This window comes from Pholcus phalangioides, unplaced genomic scaffold, assembly GCF_987345545.1.
Source record: "Pholcus phalangioides strain wild (caught in Gottingen) unplaced genomic scaffold, Ppha-v1.0 ptg000009l_1, whole genome shotgun sequence".
Taxonomy (NCBI): domain Eukaryota; kingdom Metazoa; phylum Arthropoda; class Arachnida; order Araneae; family Pholcidae; genus Pholcus; species Pholcus phalangioides.
In genome coordinates this window covers 10,207,315-10,227,623 of record NW_028301602.1, presented here as the reverse complement: position 1 = coordinate 10,227,623, position 20,309 = coordinate 10,207,315, and positions in this window count along the sequence as shown.

The window sequence follows — 20,309 nt, the reverse complement described above, 5'->3', positions numbered from 1 at the left end:
CGAATTTGTTATGACAGCCCTTTTAAATGAATCAAATGCACAACATTACCATTGAATCTGGAAATTATCTCCCACAGTTCTAAATACGATAGTATGGACTTCAGCACGACCACGCTATTTTCTAAATTTTTATTTTTGCAATTTAACGGTTTTTCCATGTAAAGTAGCTATTTTTCTCAAAATGGTCGGCGGCCCATTTCAAAAAAGCTCTGAGGACCACATTTGTCCCTCAGGCCACGGGCTGAAGACCCCTGTGTTAGATAATTGTTATTATCTTATAATCCATCATTTAACCCTCAGAATGACAACCTTGTTTGTAGTTCAAGATCAAACGAATTCTATTGAAAGATGTTTCAAATAATAAAGAATCTAAATAAATTAATACCTGTTGAAGTATACGATGAGGGAATGAAGTGAGTAAAACTGGTCACATTAAAACCCGTTAAAAATGCCTTCTATGCGAATCACATTATAATAATAACAGACACGTGGCATTATATAGAAATTATGCAGTTTCCAAGTAAATTTGTAACATATAACCAAGCGCTAAACAGTGATGCACCGTCGTGTGATGTCCAAACTGATATTTCAATAAATTATTCACGATGCGTGTAGCAAAGTACTAAAAGCGCCCATTCCTCTTCTAAAAAAAAAAACCTCCGTCATCATCGCCATCATTATCATTATAGTTATTATTGTTATTATATTCCTTTCGGTTTATTATGAATTACCGTGATCAGTTCACATTATTACCGACGTCTCGAAAAAGTCTCACGCGATTTTCCATATGCGTATCCTCTCGTGTGACTGCCGACACTTTTTAGGCTCGGCATTAAAATACATGGGCACCAGATTATTTGTATATCACTACCAGAAAACGATTGGTACAGCCTTGTCCTCTCTTCAATCTTTTCTCACTTTTTTTTCGTTTTCATGTAGGAATTATCCAGAAACGCTCGTGCAACGTCGTCCTCATTTACGAGAAACGCTTCCATAAGTGTCTACGAAGCATGTGCAATAAATAGTATCGTGTTTTGACGCACTTCAACTTGCCAATAACATTTGGGTTACCTGTAGCGTGTGTTAAAATGAAATCGATCAAAGTACCAGATTTATTAGTTTATCGATTATTCTCCTTCATTCTTCTTCAGAAACGACGGGAGTGAAAAATAACCCGATATATCGGTTTCCGTTTTATAATTGACGAGTTAGTCGAAAGCTCACCGTTGAAATACAGGCTATTAGCAGTATTTGGTATTAGCATACTCCGCTGCTATAGAGAGACATTTTATTTTTCTTCTAATTTCCGTGATATTTAACGGAGAATTAGAGTGAATGCTGTGATACGCTACGTGATAAAAAAAAATACAAAATATAGGAGAAGCGTATGAACACGAATAAGCTCTTTGAAGCGTTATGTGCCTCCAAGAAGAGCATATCTTTTCGTATGAATTTTTATAGCCTCATATATTTTAATGCGTTTGTAAATATTCATGAACCGAAGTTATGACACTTGACGCTGTTTTTTCTCAGTTATCGTGGGAATGGATCCACACTCGTGGCTCCGTAACATGGACGGGAAAAATATAAAATGTCTTGAAATAAAAACATACCTACCGTATGCGCAAATTACATTAAGCGATAAGTATCTGTCCGGTTATAAAATATGGAAAAAATTAGAAACGCATTGATTAATGCAAATTATTTTCTGTATTTTTGCGTTTCGATTTCGTATTTCTGTGCAACAGCAACACATCACGGATTGTATTCGTTTGAAATCACGCAATTACACGATGAATGTGTAACATGTAAAGGCTATTTTATCCGTCTTGGTTATTGTATGAAAGATTAAAGTGCTATAAAAGTAATGCATGTTATATGTTTATCATATCTGTTGTTGTTGTTCGAGCTTGTTACCGAAGTGAAATGGACAAATTATGCGTCCATTAAGGAAATCATTATATAGGATGTCCGGACTAAATTAAAGTGCGGCACTTCGATAAGAGGAATTTTTTCAAGTTTTCTTCCTCAGTTTTCAGCCAAATTCACGCAATCGCACTGTAGAAAGCTTTCTTCCTTTCTTCAGAAACGAGCACAACTCCGTGGGCTATTTACTACCGAAGGAGTTGTACCGGAAGTGTGCGTACCTAACAGACGGAGTGCGTATATAGATAGCGTTGTGTGTAAATTTCAGTGCTGCCATCCATATTGCAAATTCTGAATGAAGTCTGATGATTAAATGTTTGTATCATTGCAGGACTGTTGCTCTCTGTGGACAGCTACTTCTTCACCACGCACCAACTCCAGCCACATCACTTTACGCAATTTACTACCGTTCACAAGTTGGGTTGGAAATGAATGCGTCATCTATCGGTGATCCCCTCAAGCTCGTTAGGAAAACATCGTGTATTTTCTATATTCTTCCTGGGGATCGAATCTGGGGCCTGACGGCAACCTACACGGTGACAGACGAGCATCTTACCATCACGCCACTCGGACTACTGTAGACAACTGCTTCGAGACGCTTTTCGTAGCAGTTTGCTGACTGTCAGCGAGGAACGCAGGTCGTGGCCGTCTGAAGTTGGTTTTCAACTGCAAGGTTCAAATGTGAACCAATCTCCAGTTTAAAAAAGTCCACGAAGGACATACAACATTTAAAATTCACACATAGGCAGGGCCATCTTAAGAGCAACATGGACACCACGGACCAAGTGATTTACGAGTGAGTTTCTCCTCCCCCCCAAGAGGATCAAACATTGAAAATATTTCTGTAAAAAAAAATAAATATTTTGGGAGATAACGCCTTTAATTACCGTTTTAGGATTAGTAAGTCAAATTTTTCTCTGGTAAAGAATCTCTCTGTCCATCACTGAAATGGGGAGGGGGGGGGGGGGGCTCCTCCTCCGCAGAATTTCCGGCTTCCCCCCAGATCAAGACATACCGAGATGCCTAAATTGCTTTTATTGCCTAAAATAGAGGGGAAAAGATAAATTGATGGCCTGAAGAGCCAAGGTACAGCATCCACTCCATCAGCATCTTATAATTGCTTAAATGATAGGTTGGTAATTAGACCGTGTTTAATTTCTCCCAAACTACAGTTTAAATTGATTTTGGCAATGCTATCGTGAAAGAATTTCTTCTATCATTTCGATGCAATATAGTAGACGGAGCACGAGCTGGTGCCACCCACATCGTGTGAATATTATCACATATCAGTGAAAGAGTCGCCATTGGTCATCGATCCGAGTGGACACTGGTCAGTCGGTATCTGACCATTTCGCCCGGATGGGCACGAATGAAATGATTTCGTCCGTCTGTCCCTTATCCGGATGCTTTTATCTTTATCCACTTCTAGTCCACATTCTCTTTAGTCCAAGAATAGTCAGAAAGGAAAGGGTTTTCCGTCCCCGTATCAACTCTACGCGGTTTCTAATATCCGGTTTCACAAACATGGCGGTAGTTCGGGCTATCACAAAATCCGATAGGCATTGTATCTTCTTTAAAGCTTATGCATGTCTGACGATTACCTCTATTATTCAGAAGGGTATCTGATGAGCGCCATGGAAAAGAGGATGGTGGACTTTCAATACTCTTAAGCTCAACGCAGTATGCTCTCATGTTGCATGATTTTACATTTAAAAATATTCAGATTCAACCATGAATCCCGATTCATTTTTTAAAATCGATAAATTGACAAAGAATTTTGAGAAACAAATTTTTCAATCAATGCTAAAATGGCGACAAAAAATTTGGTAGATTTTCTGTTCAACGTTTACGATGCCGAAGTATGTAGCCTATAAACATTCCGTCTATTGCAGCGGTTACTTGGAAACTTTTCATCCTCGAAATTGGAACGGGAGGAAAAAATCATTGAAACTTGGAAATTCGATTTTTAAGTTTCAGTTGTGCGCGTGTGTTCAGCTTTTTTACAGTTGCTTACTTGTGTAATTTGAAAAATTTCGTGAACCGGTGAAAATATGCGAAATAATGTGTGGACCGACAAAAAACGAATAAACATAATTCGAAAACCTGCTTACGGCTTAAGGGCGGAACGTACTACAGCACTGTAGTGCACTGTTTCCCAAAGTGGGCAACATCACCCCCTGGTGGGCGATGGAATGGCCTGGGGGCCATAGAAGCTGTGAGTATAACATAGAGGTCCTATGGGCTCGCTTCATTTTGGGGGGGACGGGCGATGAGAGAAAAAAAAATTCTGAAGCAGGGGGCGATGGAACAAAAAGTTTGGGAAACTATGATGTAGTCTGTTTTGGCCTTTACACTATCAGTTACGTCACAGTTTCCCAACCTTTTTTGTCACCTCGCCCCTTTTCCCGGAAATTTTTTTTCTCCCATCGCCCCCCCCCCCCGAACGCAATTTAACCCATAGAATCCTATGTTATACCCGTAGCTTCTACCGCCCCTTGGAACATTCCATCGCCCCCCAGGGGGCGTTAAAGCCCACGTTGGGAATCACTAAGTTATATGAATAGGTTGAAATGTTCGTGGACCAGCCACGAATAATCGTCCATCTTGAACTTCGCCGAGAGCTCCGCTGAGAAGAACGCATTGCTTTCCTTCGTCACTCATTGTGACCATCACTGGGGCACTAAACTTCTCTCATACTCGTATCAATGTAAGGTGTAAAATGTCCGGGAACTTATGATGCTGTTAAGATGTCTCTTCTGGACTCTTTTTATTCTGTACGTAAGATGCTCGTGATCAGGAAATGGTCGTAGACTCATGATCTATGTCTTAAGATGATCCAAGTGTACAAATTTGGCACCAACACATCTCTTAAATGCTGCTAGTACTTCTAATGGCATGTCGTCAAAGGAAATGTAATACTTTTCTTGAGTAATATTCTTTGAAAAAAGTTGAGATTGGATTTTCATATCTGAATTAATACTGTATTTCATTTCTTTCTTTGTTTCCTATACTCAAGCTCACGCGCTAGAGAAGAGGGAATCGAACCTTTTTTCATCTGCATGGAGATCACCAGAATCAACTGTAAAAGCAGTTGCTTTTCAGTTGTCAAAACAAGCTACAATGTTCCCGCCGAACGTATCAGTTTCGATCAGAACATGCGTTGACCTCATGTCAGAATTCTATCTCGAACATGCTTGTCAATTTTCGGTTTCTATGACCTTCTCAAAACAGCGGGAGAAAAAACAAATGTGTATAAACAATAGTTAAAAATGCCCATATTTTCCTTATAAACTTTTGCCGGAGGTCATACTGAAATATTTCGTGACAAGGTCATGACATCGTGAAGGCGGTCCGCGTATCAGCAACTGAACCATCCGACTACGATGGCACTACCGGACGGAACAAGGGCCGGCACACAATGACGGTCCCGTCCACCGAAAAAACGTTGTTGAGATCGGATTCGAATCACTGGGGGTCTTTCCTTGTCTCTATTTCGGACACGGTTCCTATCCACTACAGCCTGTCAGTGTCACTTCCACCGTGTCCAGTTCAATCTATCCTTTGACGTCACTACGGTGACGTTTCAGAACTCATTTAAAGGAGACTATCTCAACTCTTGTTTTTCTTGACATTGAATGAACATGGTGAGGATAAACACAAAATGATGAGACCGTTGGGTTTACGATGCAAATCCTGATTACTCTACGGTTGACGTGTACCTCGTAAAACACTGTTTTACTGTTTTACGAACATCCTGCGCTCAAAGACTCAATTAGAAAGTTGCTGCCCGGCCTTTCCTGAGGCCAAAAAAGAAAAAATAATTCCGCACTTCTAAGTGTCGTCCATCTATATCTCATTATTCACTGAGATATTCGAATTCAGAAATCGGAGGAAAGGTGGGAAAGAACAGGGTAAAAACTAACGGGCAACGCTTCTTTCTCTTATTAATGCCGGTGTTTCCCACACTTTCTTCGATTTTTGAATTCTAAAATCTCTGCGGATATTGCACTTAGAAATATGCAAGTTTTTATTGTCCTCAGGCGAAGCAGTGCAGCAATTTTCCGATTGGGTTTTTGAGGACAAGATTGCCTTACAAATAGTTAATTTTTTATTTTAATTATTACGCTATCTCTTGCAACATGAATGATTCACCTGGGTTCTAACGCTATTTGGATACTTTTTCTAATTTCAAGTATGCCTCTAATGCTCTCAGCTCTCACGCTAAATTCAACGGTTCTCCAGTAAAATGCGGTGCGTGCTGTTAGCTATGTACCCCGAATAAATCCTTACAACGGTTGGTTCTATTAATAGATCAATTATTAATTGTGGTTAAAAACTTCAGCTAAGTTAATCGACCCGATCAATCCGATTAAGATTCATGAAAATTTGATTCGTATTTTTACCTTGACCGTTTGCAAATAAACTTGGTTTATTTGACAAGTATGATTCAGTAATTATGTTCTGTCCTTAATTATGCTCCTCTTATGGTATCTAAGTGACCATATTCATTATGGTGTGTGAAGGAATAAAAGACGTGGAATTTGAATTCGGCTCTTTTCGATGCAACGTAATACGAAAAAAAACGAGTCAAATGTTATTGAATCAGGGGAATTTTTTTGGCACAGAAAAAGATTAGTTCAAATTTTTGTCGATAAAGGGCGCTGCGCGAAAGTAAATTGGAACTAAACGTTTCTTCAATCTTTTCTTTGTCCGGAACATTCGTAGAGCTTCATACGGCGGTTCGTGGCTGAAGTAAAACATCTTCAACAATAGCGCTTTATCCACCAATGTCAACATCAGGGCCGTAACCAGGATTTTTGCCACCCCACAACTTTAAAATTCGATAATTTTGTAACGGTATACTTTGTTCTTACCTAAAACTGCCGCCCCCCCCCCAAATTTTGCCGCCAGGGGCAGTTGCCCCCTCCTGCCCCCTATAGTTCCACCCCTGGTCAAAATACTTATGTAAGCGCCAGTAACAGGAAAATTCAGAAATGAGCTGTTGCTTGTACATCCTGCATTTTGTAAGATTTGCGAATTTCTAGTTCGTGCAGTGCTCTGTGAGGACAAATTAGGTAACTAATTTTTCCCCCCCAAATTTTGGTACGCGAAAAAGTTATTCTCACAAAGGAAATTATTATTATTATTTTTGTTTTTTTGAAAGAGAAAAAATTAAGTTTAAATTTCTGTTGATATAGGGATCTGCACGAAACGGCCCCCGCATCCTATAGCGGGGCCTCTAGGCTGGGTTTTTTAGCGGGCCCTTCGCTCAGACTTTTAACGGGCCCCTTCGGTAGTTAATATATATCGTGAAAAAGCGAAAAAATGATGATAACCGTACCGGGCCCCAAGGCTAGAGCCCTGTCAGGCCCCCGCCCCCCATGTGGGAGCCATGGCTGCGGTAAAACCACTTCACCAGTAGTGGTTAATCTACCAATGCCTACATCACAATGAAAACCTTACATAAGAGCCAGTAATAGGAAAATTCGGAGAAATGAGCTGTTAATCGTACACACCCTGCATTTTTTATAAGACGGCGATTTGCATAATTTGGACAGTGCCAAAATTTTATCTAATCTTTTAACTCTGCCAAAAAAAAAAAAAAAAATTGTTTCCGTGAGAATAACGTTTTCTCAAACAGCAATGAACTAAATACAAATTCCTTCAATTTTTATGAAATTTTAAACTATTTACGAATATATTTGACACCCTGTACAATTTATACGTTGGATAAAAAATAATAATTCATTTCAGCAAAAAAAAAAATGTCAAGAAGATGTCGTCGTTGAAAATACAATAAATAAATAAATAAAGCCGGGACGGCCAAAACTACGGTAAATACGGGTCATATGGTCTACCTACTCTTAGCCATGATCTTGTGCGCGTATTCTGACAGTAGAAGAAATTTTCTTCCAAACAAGTCAAAAATCTTTCCAATTTTTTCAAAAGAATTCTCCCTCCATTTGCGATTCTTTCTAGGGATAAGAAAATTATTCCCGTTCTACTTTCCAGGCAATAGTCCGGGACGGTCATGATAACAAATTCAGGAAACGGGAGAAAAAAGGGATGAAAAATCCTGTAAAAACCGATTCAATGTATGTGTGTTGTGATGCATCGCACATACACACATAGGATTAACTTTAAATTTTTTTTGTACTGGATTTTCCACTTCGTATGAATCTCGTCCTAACTGTGACCTGGTTCTGTTATATACTTTTTTGTCCCTCAAAGTCCCTCATGAAGTCCTTTTTTTTCTACCTCATAGCTCTTTTTCTTATTCGTACATGAACTTGAGGAGGCTAACCGAACTGGTCATGCGAAAATGAACCCGTTGTTTGATTGGTCACGTTTGCGGAGCTCGTTTGTGAAATTCCGATGTTGAATTTAAGAATAATTTTAGAATCTTTTCTTTTCGGAAGGAAAGAGGAACGGGAAGAGAATAAGAAACACACTAAATTTTTGTGGTCAATTCTTTGTTTTAAAGAGAGACAGACATTGAGGAAATCCCCCCTTTTTCTCATATAGAATTGATTTAGGTCAGGAAATTTACAAAAATTTCGGATTTTTGCTAGCTATTGGATACACGCGTTTGAGGAAAAATGCCACTTGAATACAATTGTGATGTCTTATGAAAGAAGATATGGACACAAAAGAATATGTAGATTGTTATTACATGGGCTTGTTTATTTCGTATTAATTTTCAGGACAATCACGATTTTACAAAGAAAAGGACAATAGTTTTTTTGGTTTTCTTCGAAAAGCATTTAGTGGGACGTTTTGGTTTACTCACGTGTATGCCCTCACATATGAATAATGAATATTGCAAATATCTTCTTTATATTGATAGCCTTTACAATGATTTAGTCTTGATTCTTCGTATAAGTCAGGATAATTTTAAAAAAGGAATTTTTTGGATTGCAGTGCAATGATTTTTTTTTGAAAATACAATACATATAAACTGTCTCAAGGAATGAGAAGTTTTTAAGATTTTTATAATATTAAATGAAGATATGGGATTTTCTGAATTTTTTTTTTAAGTTTTTCTAATTTTTTTTTTTTTTTTTGGAGCTTAAATTTTGAGTAATAGATTTTCAGAACTAAATTTGAAAACTGTTGAGTTTTATCGTTAAAGTCTGTTGAGCAACGCGATTGATGGACCCATGGTCAGTGAAAATCATTTTTGTTAGGTAGATTTGCTACCATCACATGGTTGGAGAATCATGCTCTTTCTTGGAATCTTATGGGCCTTATGGCATCAGCTAATCGTTGACTGGATAAATTATTCTGGGTGGACGAGAAGTCCTGGATGTATTTTAAATTAATAAAAAATCAACCATGTTTTTTTTTGTTTTGTTATTTTTTTGATAAATTAAAAGATAAGTTCACACACACAAATTTAACTCACAGGTATCGCTGTAAAACAAAAAAGAAAAGAAAAATATATAACACCTAAACTGCTATACTAACAGTATAATTAATCTTTATGACAATTTTCATTGCCTAAAACTACTATACAGGGTGGTCAAAAAGCCCGTAGAAACTTTAAAAGTGAATAAAAACCAGAAAAATAACCGAAATAAAAAACGATTTGCAGGGTTAGCATCGCTAAGTCACGGGAATTTTTTTTAGACAGGGGGGGAAAAAAACTCAAACAACCGATAGGTGGCGCTGGTACAAGCGACTTTGGTGGAAATTAGACGGTCATAAGAACTTGAGCTCGTAATCCGCAATCAGTTCACCGTTGTAAACCGTGTATGTGGACCTGCTGCACTCTGCCGTTGCTGGATTTGTGGCTCGCCTGCAATGTGTTATCTCCTGTGGTGGTGGTGGTCATGTCGAACACATACTGCTGTAATAAACGATTTGGAGGCATTCTGTTCGTTATTTGCATATCTTTGTTTTGATTTGTGTTCGTCAGCTCCACCTATTGTCTGTTTTTGAGTTTTTTCCTGTCTTAAAAAAATTCCCGTGACCTAGCGATGCTAACCCTGCAAACCGTTCTTCATTTCGGTTAATTTTTCGGTTTTTATGAATTTTTAAATTTTCTACGGACTTTTTGCCCACCCTGTATTTTAACATGAACACCCTTTCACCAGTTTAATTGATGCCAGATCTAAAAAGGACGCTCATATTGAAATGTGATAGCTTTACCTAACGCAAATTGTCAAAAACATTAATTATGCGCTGTTTGTGTTGCATTTTGTCTTATGTCAAGTATTTCGTTTTATAGTGCCACCTGTCGCGTGTCCGAGTGGCGTGGTGTAAGATGCTCGTCTACCACTGTGAAGGTTGCCATCAGGTCCCAGGTTCGATTCCGGGGGAAGAATAAAGATAATGTTTTTCCTTACGAGCTTCAGACGAACACCGATAGATGACGCCTTCATTTCCAACCCCACTTGTTAACGGCAGTATATTGCAGTATAGTGATGTGGCCGGAGTTGGTGTGTGGTGAAGTAGTAGTAGTACCACCTGTGAGGGAAATTCGAACTTCTTATAATTTATAATTAAAAAAAATATTCTAGGCCATGATAAATATTTTAGTATATACAAATCGCATCTTTTTATTATGTCAATTGGTTGATATTAATTTTTAAAATATGTTCACGATTTCTCTTCCACCTATATATTTATTTGCTTATCTTCATACTTCACTTGTTCTATAATGAATATGTTTCTGCCAAAGTCCGAAATGGACCAATTTTATTGAATACTAACCCAGCCATTGTTCGAATTTTGTACTTTGCCCAGCCAATCACGAAGTGGCCGTAGAACCCAGGACAAAGTACAATAACAAAAGACATGATTCGGGGTCATCGCCAGGTTGACGTATTTTTTTTCGTGATGATTGTCTACTTTGGCTATGGCAACCCATCAACCCGCAGTCATGATGCGGTAACTATAATTTTTTTCCTTCAAAATTTGACAGAAAAAACTTGTTGAAAAAACACAGAGGGACCCAATATGAAAATATGTTTTTTGCACACAATAAATTTTACTGTAGGAAAACTCTGGTGTGGAGTCCCAACGGAGACCCTAGTCTAGTCCCCTTTAGTCCCTGCCAAGAAAAGTCCGTCCTTTTCAAATTAAAATTACCGGTAGGCCTATCGTAGGAAAAATGAAACAGAAATCGCTCTTGGTGAAAAAAAATAGATCCTTTTATTTTTGGAAAAATCACTTCTCTATTCATCAGAATTTCTTAGTGAGAGATTGATAATTGGTAATTCACTTAAAATAGAAACATTTCAAGCATTCATTGGCTTTTGGCAAACTTCGGGCATCTTTTTCCTCAGCCACCTCGTTGGGCATTTTGCATGTTGTGGCGTTTTTTTATATCTGTATTTGAATATTCTTAACTCATTCGCACACAGAAGCAGTGTTGCCAACAGTCAAAAACTTTTCCGACTAGATTCCTCATCAAAAACAATTAGAAACCGGGCTTAAATAACCAGAATTCATTTCAGTCATCATTCAGAGGACCATCTGTCCCGTATTTCCCGGAAAATTTCCGGGAATTTTTAAAAAAATTTTTTTTTAAAACGAACGACGAATCCCAGGCTATATGATAAGAGCAGAATTTGGACAATTCCCGGTTACAGTGGACCTGAAAAAAATGATTCTGAGCCTTTGGATCCGATTATTGAAAATGCCAGACCATAGATATCCTAAACAATGATACCTCCGTTTGACCGAAAATGCAGAAAACTCAACCAACTCTTTTTCCCCGAACTGACTAGGCTTCGTATGGCAAATTTTTGACGAAAGCGGTTTTTGTTTCCTAAGGCAAGTGAGGGACCCTATCATCATCCGTACTTATATTCCACTTATCATTCAATCACTGAGAGATCAAAGCATACAAATTGACATATCACGTATTCAAAACTCGTCGCATTTTCCCCAACACAAATTTTTAAAAACCAACTTCGGTCAGGAAAATTATCTCGATGTAAACTGGGAAATTCGTGCGAAACGGGTTTTCACACAACTTAGATTCGGAGTGGAATCGATCATCGTGAATGGTAGAGTATTGGCGATAAATCAGGAAGATACCTACTCTTTCTGTAGTGAAAGGGGTATCAGGACTTAGTAGCTGCGATGCAAGGTTTACAGTTATTACAGAATAAAATACTTGGAAGCCCCCTACAATAAACCAATCCTTCACATACTTTATAGAACATGCTGATAGACTTATATACAAAATATTCTGGTTTCTTTCCGACATCTCAATGTTTCGGGACTCATTTGCATTGTAGCCTTTTATAGCCTTTTATATACACTTCTATTATTATATTTACATTTGTACATTGTTGAGCACCTATAGAATTCAGTGATTCGCTTCCTCTATGTGGTATTGCGAATAGACGTGTAAATTTTGTTGTATATAGCATGCATATAATGGCCTTGCCTTTCGTGGCCCTGGCCTTCAAGTGTATTTTCACTTTATATTTAACTGTATTATTGTTAATTTTATGTTGTTGTCACCTTTGCAATTGGTTTTAACACCAGAGCAATAAAATTTGAATTTAAATGGCCGAAAAAAATACCAGATCTAGTTGGAAAATAACTATGCTGGCAACAATGCACAGAGCAAGACCATACGGTATCTCCCATATATGCGAACGGAAAGGTCTGAACCATCCTATAAAATATGCCCAATCAGTGAGTGATTCAGTAGCGTCTTGTCAGTTCGGTCGAAACTTTTCTTCACTACCAAAAAAGTTTTCCTCGTCTTATAATTTTTTTTGTTACTCCTTTTTAAGAAGAAAAGACTGTAAGAAAAATTTCTTCTCTCTTCTTGGAATTCACAATTTTTTTTTTTTCTTTCTTATCCGTCGTTCTTGCGTGTTTCCCATTCAAGAGTCTTTTGTCTTTTCTGCTCTTAATTCAGTTCTTTCTTCTCAGCAGATTAACTAATCTGTCAGCTTGTGGGTGGAGCTTATCTCCATGTTCCAACCGTGTTCGGAAAGATTCCTTTTCTTTCCAAAAACTCCAACCACCCCACTACTATATATACCAGCAGTAGAAAAAGGAAACATGGAATAGCGGGGTCGAAAAGTCCAACTAAAGTAATTAGACTTCTCGTCTCTGCGAAAGCTCCATTTTTCTTACTTACTTACTTACTGAGGTGGGTGGGTATCGCTCTCTCTCTCTCTCCGAGTTTGTCCGTAGCAAATACAAAAAAATAGATTCGGCAACGACACAAAAGATTGTCGACTGTCCTTGTTCGTAGAAGAGAAGAAAAATAAAATAAAATAATAGTAATAATAGAAGAAAAAAAAAATCCGAGAAAGTCCTTTTTCGGTGATTAATAACAAGAAGTCCCGGGACTTTCATTACCGTTTCCGATAACATTGAAGAAGAGGAGTAGGAGTACCAAGGGGGAAAAAAATCCATCTCCATTACCGGAGCCCCGATCCCAAAATTTACATATTGGGAGCTGATTGGATGACACGCCAGACTGAGAAGATTGTCAGCAGAAGTGAGCTTCGTACCACAAAATAAAAAAAAAAATAGAAAAAAATTCTAATGCTTTCGTTCTTGGTGTGCCGTCTCAGCTGACATTTTGCCCCAGCCGATTGCCATCATTATATGCAACAGAAAACATTAGAGCATACTTATGCAATGCATATATATATATTTTTTTAATACGTGTATATTGTACGCATATACAGAGTGTCCTAAAAGCTCAAATGCTTCCTTTGTATCATTAACCGTTTGTCGTAGAGGCATGGTTTCAGTTTAAAAACTACTCAAAATGTGTTCAAAATTACCATGAACCAGTTTTGAGAGTGAAAATACAGTAGGTCACACACAAAATAAAAAAATCTAAACTTTCAAACAGTCCCCCCTGTCCCGCAACTTCTTATTAGAAAGTTGTTGCTATGTCTCTCCTGAGGTAAACAACAGAGATCCCATGTTTTTAACTGCAATATTCGCAGAGATATTCGAATTCAAACGTTGCGCACCCCGCAATACCAAAACAGTAAATGTGACAAAAGTATCAACAATAACCGCATTGACAGAATTGAAGTAAATACAGAAGATAAAAAAAATATACAATTATTTCAAATAAAGCGATTTTTTTCTCGGATGTAATATTAAGCCACAAGCATCAAATGTACAAATTAATTCATTTCTACATCATAATCGTAACAGGAGCAGGGAGAAACGATATATAGAGGAATCCAGGTGGCAAAAAACCCGGGTCAAATACGGCCAATCCGACTATTTATCGGACACGGGTTGATGATCATCGTTTAACAAAACGTCCAGCTGAGAAGTGGTTTGTCACACATCAAATATAAGGGGGATGGGAGGAGAAAAGAACTAAATTGCCCCCTCATAATACACTGCAAGAAAAAGGCAATTCTTGAGTTGGACCTATGCAATGTTTTCTTTCAATCTTTTTAGTTTGTAAAAGTATTTGCTAACCTATTAGGAATTGGGTTATACAAATTTGTCCAATTTAACATGAAGTGCTCAATAGTGATACGATATCAGATTTACGTAATTTTTCTGGTGAGATTTTAAAAGTACTCTATTCACTCGTCTTAACACGATTGCTTTCTTCACAATAATAAATCTGGTGTCCTCATCAGTAGTCATTGAAAATTTATCTTCCAAGGAAACTGTCCCAATGTGTCGGCCTCGAAAGATTTTGAAAAACTACCACTGATTCTACTCATTTAAATATGCACAAAAATATTTAAAAAAAAATTGGCGGAAGTATTATGGGTCAGTCAGAAAAAATTGTAAATGTTAATATTTCGAACGTCAACACAAGTCAAGAATGACCAAAAATCCTGTTATTAGTGACGTCACTCAAACAACTACAATCCAGTATAGCACAAACAACGAAAGAGAAAAAATAGAGAAATCGGTTAGTTTCTAGAGCAGAGAAGCTGGAGGAAAGAAAGCAAAAAAAGTTTTATGTATAGATATTTCGCCAAGAAGCGCAAGAGGCTATGAGTAGCCAACTATTATTTATAATAATTTTTTACAGCTTTAATTATTGCGTACCGCTGCTATTTTTTGTTTTGTTTTCATGTGTTTCTAGGTGAGATGAATGTATTTACATTTTTCACAATTGTTTGAGGACGGGCACCCTTTTTTGGCACACTTTCCTTGATAGTGTATTTTATTATTTATATGATCGACCACAAAACAATACAAAAACAGTAAGTGTGACAAAAGTATCCACATTGACGGAATTTAAACAAAAAATATAGCGGATAAAGCAATTGACAATTACTCCAAGTAAATCGATTTTTTTCTCGGATACAATATTGATGGTCATGAATGTACAAGCATCAAGAGTGCAAATCGAATCAGTTCTATATCATAATCGTAACAGGAGACGGGGAGAAACCATATAGAGAGGAATCCAGGTGACAAAGAACCCCGGTCAAATACGGCCAATCCGACCATTTATCGGAGACGGGTTGATGAGCATCGTTTAACAAAACGTCCAGCTGAGAAGTGGTTTGCCACACATCAAATATAAGGGGGATGCGAGGAGAAAAGAACTAAATCGCCCTCATAAAGTATCATACGCTGCAAGAAAAGAGGCTTATATCGGGAATCGCATGGATTCTATCCTACGGATGATCCTCTGCTGACCCAAACATTTGATACCGCTCAGCACAGTTTCTTCACTAACTGAAATCCCAGATATCGCTCAAAAAAAGGACAAAAAGGGAGATTTATTTTATTTTTTCCTGCTTTTCGGGTTGGGGGGTGCGGGGGAAGAAGAAATGGGCAACAACACCATCAAAAATACTCTGTTATGCCACTGCCAGATACAGTCCCCGTGGAGCAGTGTCTTCCTGCGTCATTAAACCTTTCGGTTCGGTGACCCCATTCAAACTGTAAGAAAACGGCATTGCCACTATACAGCATAGTGCAGTACGGATATGTGATACTGGGGATAGCCGCTGGTCAGAGGCGATGGCTGGAAATAAAAGAGAGAGTGAAATAAGGGTTTTTCTCCTCTCTTTCTCCCCGTTGACCATCAGATTGGTTATGTCGAGGGAGTTTTCTCTGCAGCTGCGGTTGAAACAAAAGATTATATGATTTTTGAATAATGGACTGGATTGCATTCGCGAGTCAATGCACAGATTTTTCATTTTTCACTCGATTTCATCTTAAAAAAAACATATTTTTTTTTGTAGATAAGTTTGTAAAGTTTTTCCCTGGGTGAGAGGCAATAAGATATTTGGAATTAATTTGGAACAAATAATGCCTATTTTACTATATAACTCTGGAATGGTCAGTCTTTGATCAATATTTATTAATAATGAGAATTTAATTACTAAGGAATAATTAAATAAAATGTTTTTGCAGCATAATTATAAAAAATACATATGGGCTTTTGACATAGTTTAGATATATATTCGACATATACATTTTTTTATGGATATCTTTCTTCAGCCAGCCACCTCGTTGGGCATTTCGTCTGTTGTGGCCTTTGTATTTATATTAGTTGAAGAATTTATTCTTGAAGTCATCCTTTAATGAAATATGTGAAATGCTTTCCCTGTTGAACTGTATATTTTGAATGATTTTTCTTTTTCAGATTTTTTTAAAAATATTTTTTTGTTTTTTCAGTATTTTTCTTTTTTCGTTTCAGTATTTTTTGTTTTTTTTTGGCATTTTTTGCTTTTTTTGGCATTTTTAACTTTTTTTTAATTTTTATTTATTTTAATATATTTTTACTTTTTACTTATTTTAGATTTTTTTCTACTCGTTTATTTATTTTAGTATTTTTTGTTTGTTTGTAATTATGAACTTGTCTGTATTTAGCTGCTTTGCTTTACATGAATTCTGCATGCTTAATGTGTCTGTATCTTTGCCTTCTGTGTATTCTTTTCCCATGCACATTTATATATGTGCTTCTGTGGTATTTGGTGAGAATATGATATCTCCAAAATATGGCTTTTTGATGTAGTAGTAAGTCTTGCTAATTATAACTAATTAGAAGTGAGATAAATGCACAAATACGCGTGTACGGCTGAATAACATGTAGATGTATGACATTTTCATTTTTATTTGTGTGTATGCTTTATTTTTGAGTTTCAAATGACAATGAAAATGCTTATGTCTCAAAAATAAGATTTTGGAGTTATCATGTTCTGACCAAACACCACATAATATTTGTTTTCTGTGTATTTAATTTATACATTTTTCCATGCCCAGTGTAAATGTACTCATGCCTTCTACGGTTGTTTAAAAGATGAAAATAAAAATAAATAAATAAACAAATATATATATATATATATATATATATATATATATATATATATATATATATATATATATATATATATATATATTCAATGCTGCGTCTCTATGTAAATGTGAATTTTTTTGTATGTTGTGGTCGTTGTATTAGACAGCGTTGATGAGAAGCATTGATTATCGGAAAAGTTATGACTAATTCTTGCGAATGTATTAGTGCACCATCACTTGTCCGCTATCACTATTAAAGGGAAGGATTTTTGGAATCTGGAAACCATTGCTTATAAACCATTGTTATCATAATGGAAATTAAATGAATAAACATTCATTCACTCAGTACCATACGCAGAATTTTTACAGTGGTGGAGGCATCATTTTTCCTCTGAGGTTGTGTTTTGTCTTTTTACTGCAAAATCACACTATAATACCGGCAGCTCAAGAGCAGCGCCCCCCTCCTTGCATACGCCAGTGTATTCATGTATTATTGAAATTAGTTTATAAAATAAAAGGTATGTTTACTTCATATCGTGATGGCATGGTTGATAAATTTATTGCTACCGTTGGAAAACATACAGGGTGCATAGCAATCAGAGGGAATGGATTTTACTGATGAACCGTTGATCCGTGAGGTAAACTTCGAGCTAGAAAAAGTTTCCAAATAACATGCAGCACTCAGATATGTCATTCATGTTGCAAGGGGTTGTACTATGCGGGAAAACTACCATCGCTATAACCAGCACTCAAAGGAATATCGATGAATGGTAAACAAATCTGTCTACTTTTTCAATGGCAGCCTCTTTGTACGAAAAGTCTTGGAACACACACAATATCCTGTCTTTACAGTTACTCTAATTTTGCTGAAGCCTCTTATTTATTTATTTATTTATTTGTTTACACATCTGAACAGGCTGAGCCCAATTACACCCCTTTTGTTAATGCTACTTAAATAGGGAAAAATTGCGAAAAAAAATATTCTATATGTTCGAAATTAAACTTTTTTTATCACTCTTTTTACAAATGTCTTCGTGGCTCCCCTTTTGCGAGATATTCATCTGTGGCCTCCCCTCGAGCCATATGGCTCCCGGTTGAGAATCGCTGATTTAGATCCGGGGGGGGGGGAGATATCTGCAATGAAATAGCGTCACTTTTCAGCTGGTGATCAAAGATCGAACTATTTGTTTATTGAATCTTTCTTTTCCTCATGGTCCATACATCCTATATACCAAGTTTCATCAAAATATCTCCATCAGAAAATGGGCGGCACTACATACGTCTGAAAAGTCTCAGTTTATTTTTAACCACCCTGTACATTAATTAAAAATGTGTAATGTGATCACATATGTAATAATATATACGCGTATACGCACTCACACACATATATATCCATGTATGTACAAGAGGTTAGTGTGTCAGCAATAAATGATGTGTTTCAATTTCTTTTTAACCACGGGCAGACTATTTATGAGTGCCAAGGATTGTGATGGGCTATTCCATGCTCTGGGTCCAAGAGAATTTACATTATTGTAGAAAATGTTAGTTCTGGCTTGGGCCGGTGTCAGATGAGTACAGGATCTAGTGCTATAATGATAAGTCTTGGTGTTATAATAGGATTAGGATTAAGTTCCACGTATTCTAACTATACCATGGCGTTATAACTGATACTTAAACAAAAGTTTAATTTTAACTGTTCGATAAATTTTGGATGTTAATTTCATTAGATTATAGTTTCCCAAAAAGTTATAAAAATCAATTTTTACTCTTTTTTTTTTTCTTCCATGGCGTGCTGCCATTCCTCACTCAAAATCCTTCTTTTTTTTTTATACATAGCTTCTCCCCCTTATGTTCATCATCTGTACACAGGAGCTAGAGGATGACGGAAGACCATAGTTGAAAGAGAGAGAGAGGATGATATTCTGGTCCGCCGCATTGTCTCCTGCGCAGTTTCATCATGGATTTAATCAAATTAGACCCACGAAGTTTTAGCGTCTAGTTTTCGCAGAGGGCAAGTGGTCGGGAAAGTCACCGTGCAAAAGTTATAAGAAGTCGGGCATATGCAGTGTCAAGACGCCACAAGAGGCACATTTGTACACTTCAACTTCCCGGACTTGACTCGGGGATCAGTTAACCACGACACCAGAAGCATTTATTCTGATCCTGTCGGGTATATCCCGCTGCTTTCTCTCTCTCTCTCTCTCTGCCCCGTTTTCCGGGACAGCATTTTATACTGGGGAGAACCTCATCTTCGGGGTTTTCTCTCTCCTCCTCCTCATCAATGAAGTGCTGGTTTCATCAATTTTATTCCCCCGCTTCTATTTGAGAAAAAATACATAAAAAAACATAGCATTCGGGATTTTTTTTCCCGGTCCTTACTGTTTTGCCACTCTTCCTTCCATCCATGTTGTTGGGATGTCTTTTGTCTCCCTCCTCTTATGCATTTTTTTTTTTTTTTTGTGTGTTGCCATGTTCTAGTTGTGGTTGAACCGATAAATGTTTTGGTCTCGCTATTCTTTGGGTGGATGGAGCCGAGGAAATGTTTTAATAAATTGTCTCTTTGAGGTTTACTTGTAATACTTTTTTTTTTGTTTGAGGGGTATTGGGAGCGGAGAAAAACCATGTCATTACATGGAACGTCCTTCTCGACAACCATTTCATGTCGTGATCCATTCGATTCGTATTTCTAATACTTCGCTTTCTCTTTTTCTATATATTTCTTTTTCCTACCCGGCTTTTACCATTTATATTATTTTCTTTTATGAATAAAATGACGGCTGAACGGTTCTGAATCAAGCTCCAACCTGACACGGTTGCTTCGGATAGTGTGACATAATTAGATCGATGATCTTCGATGTGCCGTAATGTTTTTCTATGTGAGCATGACTGTGAAAATATTCGCGTGGATTGGGAAAGAAATTTGTCACATCAAGGACAAACTTGCTATGCAGAAATTTTTTCTAAGAGCTAGTCAAAACCAAGCGGAAGCGATTTTTTTGTAGTCTTTTTCGATATCTGTATCAGGGGCATACGCAGGAGTAACCTTTGGAGTGGCGTACTCAGATACTTTGGGAGAGATACAATGAATTTCTTCCAGAGAATTCTCGTTTACCAACCTTCAAAGAGCATTTCGAATGGATATAAGTTGATTAGGGTAG